The 6,000-nt window shown below is 33.8% G+C and overlaps 1 long non-coding RNA gene across 1 annotated transcript; it reads right to left on the bottom strand.

Annotated features, from left to right (window-relative positions):
* Positions 1-2,033: 2,033 nt before the first annotated feature.
* Positions 2,034-3,946, bottom strand: LOC139086885 (uncharacterized). Its single transcript, XR_011544078.1, has 3 exons — positions 3,843-3,946; positions 2,373-3,449; positions 2,034-2,315 (listed from the first exon to the last, which is right to left on the bottom strand). It is a non-coding gene; the product is annotated as an uncharacterized lncRNA (long non-coding RNA).
* Between the last annotated feature and the right edge of the window lie 2,054 nt (positions 3,947-6,000).

Below are 6,000 nucleotides of genomic sequence, written 5' to 3'. Positions count from 1 at the left end.
GTGATAAGCTTCGATTAAGTCTGCACACCGCTTACGGATCATGGCACATGGCAAACAGGTTGCATACCACTGGTTTAGGGGGTTAAAAAGCATGACCAGTATGACCAGTATGACCAGTATGACAGTATGACCAGGTAAGGTTTCCATTATTCCCCTTTCCGTGAGATTTTCGGAATCAAGAATGAGAAAGGCATTCGGGAACGGAAAAATTCCCATTTTTGAAAACCTTAGTACCAAGGGGTTCTGCGCAGATCTGAATATTGAGCTTTGATGTTGCCATTTCTCCGTAGCCAAAAATTTCGAATATTTCGAACCCGAATTTCGATTTCCGATTTTCGAATATCTGTAATCTAAAATTTCGATATCTCAAAATTCGAAATTTAAATCTCTAATTTCGAATTTCGAATATAAAACTTAAAGTTTGAAAATTTCGAAACTCGAATCTCCAATTTCGAATATTTCTAAAATGAAATCTTAATTATCGATTAATTTGCAATTCGAATGTTGAATATCAAATGTTGAATTTTTTAAATTCCGAAAATCTAATTTCGAATATTCGAAATTTCATTTAGAATTTCGAAAATGCCTAAAAGAAGTATAAATAAGGTGGATTTTTGAATCGAATGTGAAATTTTAGGTAAATTTAAGTTTTTTTGTCTCGTCCCGACCGTTTTTTTAAATTTTTAAAAGAAGCCTAGGCCCTCTTGGCCACGCCCCTAACTTGACACCATACAAAACTCGAGTTAATTTCGAGCTCTGTACCTTTAACACCCAACAATCATCCCCACAAAATAAAATAATTTTTATTTTTACCATTAACATCATAAGCTGCTTTTGTTATGTTTACAAAGAACTTGAAATGCTTGCAACATCAACGGTATATAAAAATGTTGTACAATTTTTATTATAAAATTTCTACTGTTGCATTTTTTTCTCATCTCTCCATCTCCGTCCTTTATCGCATTGTTGTGAACGAAAATTGAATTTCTACTGCCATTTAATGAAATTTTTCATTATACATGAGAAACTCATTCTTTTCATTTCTGTTCCGTCAAAGTTACAAATCGAGAGAAAGGAAGACTTTTTCTTTGTGATTATCATGATGAAAATTTATGAATAATATAGAATGAGAACTTTGAAGGAACTCTGAATTATTACAGTCCCTGGCAGGCAATGAGTATGATTATGAGAGCTGGCTCACGTTAAATATACTAGATAAGGTTGCTAGTGAGCGTTGCTGTCAGCCAGAGTTGCAAAATAGGCACCTGTCACAGGCAAAAACCGTACAAATTCTTGGTAATTTGTACGGCTTTGAAAGAAAAATCAGACATTTATCATAGGCAAAAACCGTACAATTTCATGATAATTTATAAGAAAAACAGGCACCTGCCATAAGCAAAAATCGTACAATTTCCTAATAATTTGTATGGTTTTGAAAAAAAAAAAACAGACATTGTCATAGTCAAAAGCCCTACAATTTCATGATAATTTGTATGGTTTTGAAAGAAATTGTATGGTTTTGTCTGCGACAGATGCCTATTTTGCAACTCTTAACTTAGTATACTCTGCTCTCGAGAGCATGTTCATTGCCTGGTAGGGAGCATCAATAAAGAAATTAAAAAAATGTGAATTTTTCTATGCATGACATGAGTTTTTGGAGGAATTGAACTTTTTGTTTTCATCAGTTGTGGACAACCTATGTGCCACGACACATTCGTGTGTCACCAAAATGATTGAAAATGCCATTTACCGTAAACCGAGTGCGGTTCCTACCGAGGCTTACCAAAAATGTGTGCCGAGAAAAATAAAAGGTTGTCCATCACTGCTTTAGATGATGGAAATTTTGTTAGTCTAATTTGAAGAAATCTGCAGAAGCACTGTTGCTCTGGAAGTTTAATTAATTCTGACGAAAATCATGAAACCCTTAAAAATTTCCGTTAATTTAACTTGTTAAGAGTTGAATTCTTACAATTTTATTTCGTACCTGGAAACACATTCGACTCCTTAAATAAAAAAATATGGAAATACGCAAGTTTCTTGAGCTGTGAAATTTATTTTTGTTAATTTATCAATAAATTTACAACAATAATTTTACGTAATATTCTTCAAAATTGTGTCACGTGTGTGTGTGTTGTTGCTGTGGCACAGTTGTAAAACAGGCACTTGGAATAGGCGAAAACCGTACAAATTCTTGATAATTTGTAAGGTTCTTTCTTTCAAAATCATATAAATTATTAAGAATTTGTATGATTTTTGTTTGTCACATGTGCCTGTTCATTATGACAGTCATTTGTCATGCTGGATGCTTAATAAACCTGTAAAAATTTGAAAAATATAAAATTCTTAAGGATTTAAGCTATCTCCTAACTCACTTATTGTAACGAGTAACTAAGTGCCATATCAGAGACATCAAATATCACCTTTAATGCCTTCATGATTTTTGATGTCCGTTCATTGAACCTCTCTTCACTTTCCTGGACATTCTTATTGATTTCCTTGAAATTCTCATCCATTTTTACCATCAAGGTATACTTTATTTCTTCAACTGCTTTATTGATTGCCTCAATTGTGACTTTATGTGGGCCTTTCGATTCCGGTTCTATTGTTGATGTTCTGTCGATGCTTGTTATGTTTGGAAGGAATTTTGCATTTAAATCCGAGCTATTTTTAGTTTCAAGTGACTTTTCGTTAAGGATGTCTTTTAAATGTTGAAGCTTGGTCTGATAAAAGGCAATAAATGTTGAGGCATTGATCTTACTTTCTAAATTATCAAGATCTACTTTGAAGTCATTAAAATTTTTGGATTTTGATTCTGATTCGAGAATGTTAAGTTGCTCAGCAAGGCTTGAATAGTCTGAATTATGGCATTTTGTTGGAAGTTCTTTTGTGAGACTTAGAACTGCTGTTTGGTCTGATGCACGTTTGTCAATACATGTGTTATATTCAAGATACAGTTTCCTCAATTCTGTCAACGAATCAAATACTTTTGGATCAATGTGCGTGATCTTATTGGAACTAATACTAATATATTCCAATTCAGGATTAAAGTCAAACAGCCCTTCCTCTAATATTTCTAATTGACAGGTCGAAATGGAAAATTCAATCAATTTTGGAAATGGCTTCAAGTCTGATTGGTGAATTTCTTTAAGTCCGATGCTATCAAGGTTAATGCCTTTAAGATTTTTAAAAATGTCATCTAGTCCACAAAATATGAAATTGTTACTGCTAAGATATACAAATAAGTCACATTATTGTTAGTGTGACCGCTTAGATGACTTCCTTTCGTTGAACTAACGTATGCTGTATCGAATGTGTTTATTTTTATTCCTTTTGTGACGATGCAAGAGTAGACATTTCCAACTACATGCCAAGGGTCATATTTATACTCGCATTCCAGTGTTGCTGATTCAGAAGATTCAAATGCAATTACTAAGAGAATGGCGAGGAAGCTGGAAGGAATTAAATTATTTTTTGTGACTGTTTAAAAATCTAGTTCTAATGTTGAGTGGATGCATGTCAAGTTCTAAGGACGACAAATTATGAGAGTTCGACAAAATACATGACTATGGCAACAAATCATACTAAATAAGGTCTTGAAATCAGACTTTGTGGATGGTAAGAGAACTTGTGGTTGACCGAAGAACTCCTGGAAGGAAGCTGTCGATAGAGACAGCATTGCATCTTATATTGGCAATTGGCAGGCGAAAGCCGGCGATAGAACCAGTTTGATCTGTACGGCCAGCGAAGCAAGTAAGTAAGTAAGTGGCAATAAATCACGATCTCGACAACAGTTGTTCTAAGAACTAGACATACAGATAGTTAAACTAATTTTTATTACTTACATTACTGCTTTGATCATCTTCAAAAAAATGTTTGAGGATGATCGATGTTAAATCTTGATGTCTACACTCGGGAATCGCTGAAATTTTATGCTTCTTAATACACGATATGTTGCTGTGCTTTGCTGTAAAAACATGGAAATGAGTAAAAGTTAATAATAAGATTATTTTGTCCATTGATCGACGGTTCACAATGAACAATACAAAGTAAAATCTCGGATTTACGAACTTACAACTTGAAATATTTTAATACACTTAGATGATCAACAGTCAGCTTCAAACTGAAGTCAGAACAGTAAAATCAGTTCTTATATAGCATTGCAATCTATCAAATATTTTTGAATATTCTCATGCTGATAACTTTATGCTGGAATAAAAAGCTTCTCATGATTTGGTTTTTATCTGATAAAACCAAGACGCTGATTATGATTATGTTCCCTTGAAGCAATTTGGAGGTTGAACAGAACTACATAAATAATATTAGCGACCACAAGCATCCGCATTTTGCTTTGCATGGTCAAACTGACTTGTTTGTATAAAATATTGCGATTAGCAATTGAGTAATTGTAATCTTTCGATTATCCAGAGAATAAACTTGAACAAAAACATTCAGTCTTTATAATTTTGTCAAGCATATTGTGCCTATTCATAAAAACTGCTGTGATATGATGTCAATATATTTGAATTGTGCTTTTTTTAATAATTACTTACTTACTTCGCTGACCGTACAGATCATGTATGATCCATTGCCTCCTTCAGTCGGCACCTGAAGCTGGCTCTATCGCTGGCTACCGCTTGCAAATTACCAATTCAAATTGTGATACTATCTCTATCGACAGCTTCTTTCCATGAGTTCTTTGGCCTACCACGCAATCTCTTGCCATCAACAATAATCAGCGGCTTGCTTGACCAACGTACCCTGATTAACCAGAGCCTTGTTCGCCTCCGCCCCACTATGTGACTTGGATTAACGACCTCTAACCACGAGAAGGTGGGGTTGGTATTAGGCTAAGTGAAGCACTAGGCTCCATGTGCTGCGCATTCACCATCTTTGAGAGCCTAGCCGTCTTTTTTTCAATATCTTAGATAAATTTAATTTTAATTTAAATATTGCAACAAAATTTCATTTGAATTATTCATCATAGTGCGAAATCAGATACAAAAGGAATCAGAACCACTTCACAGTACTTAAAAATATCTTTATTTTTATTCACAGCTTACTTATAACAAGTAAAGTGGAGAGACTATTTCAAATGGAAAAAAAATGTTGAATGAGAAATGAAATATCAAGAATTGGATAGGAAAATGTCAATGGATGGACATTTTGGGGTATGTATTTGGATGTTGAAGTAGTTATTGTAATGTTTATAGATTGTGTTTGTAATCAAATCGTCCTGTTTATGTGATACAGTGGTGGTCAAACTTTGGTTTTTTGAGGCACTTCGTGGTGGTAAGCCTTGACCGAAATCGTCCACGACATGGGTTTTCATGGGTTTCCAAGAATTTGTAGTGACATACAGGTTGTCCAGCCATTCTTCCTAATCTGTATCTCTTTGTTGATGTCTTGCAGACCTGCTTTTTCCCACAAAATCTTAAGAAACCTCCTATAGCAGCTATTAACTAGCCATGTCTCACAGATCACAGTGATCGTGAGTATATTCACTATAATCAGCATGCTGTCTGTATGTTAAGGTTTTTGATAAGATATTTAAGAATTTTCCCAAATACCAATCAAAAAAGAGATTCTATTCCCTTGCCAAAGTCCTCAATACGAGAAGCAATACAACAATAAAGATAAGCAACAAAAATACATTTCACAAAATTGTAATTTTCCGAATTATTATTTACATACCTTTCATTCTGAGCTGCATTGTTCAGCTCTTTCTATTTTCTATTGTGTTGCCGGCATCCAACATCGTATTTCTGTGCTATAATAGAATTGCATACAAAATAAAAAAAAAATTGTTTTTCAAGAAGATTGTATGAAACATCATTTTCATGCTCATTCATGTAATCACACGATCTTTTGTTTTCTTTTCCTTCCTTTCTCTCTCTTTTATTTTATTTACTTTTTTTTTGTGTCTCGAAAATATGTAGTTATTTTTTTCGGTAGAGTATAAATAAGTTTTGGTGATTTTAGGTTGGATTTTGCTAGGCGCAT

Source organism: Chironomus tepperi, unplaced genomic scaffold (genome assembly GCF_022539635.2).
Source record: "Chironomus tepperi strain 1889 unplaced genomic scaffold, CSIRO-AGI_Ctep_v1 contig_89, whole genome shotgun sequence".
Classification (NCBI taxonomy): Eukaryota; Metazoa; Arthropoda; class Insecta; order Diptera; family Chironomidae; genus Chironomus; species Chironomus tepperi.
Note: the sequence above shows the minus strand (reverse complement) of the source record. Positions and strands in the feature narration are given on the sequence as shown.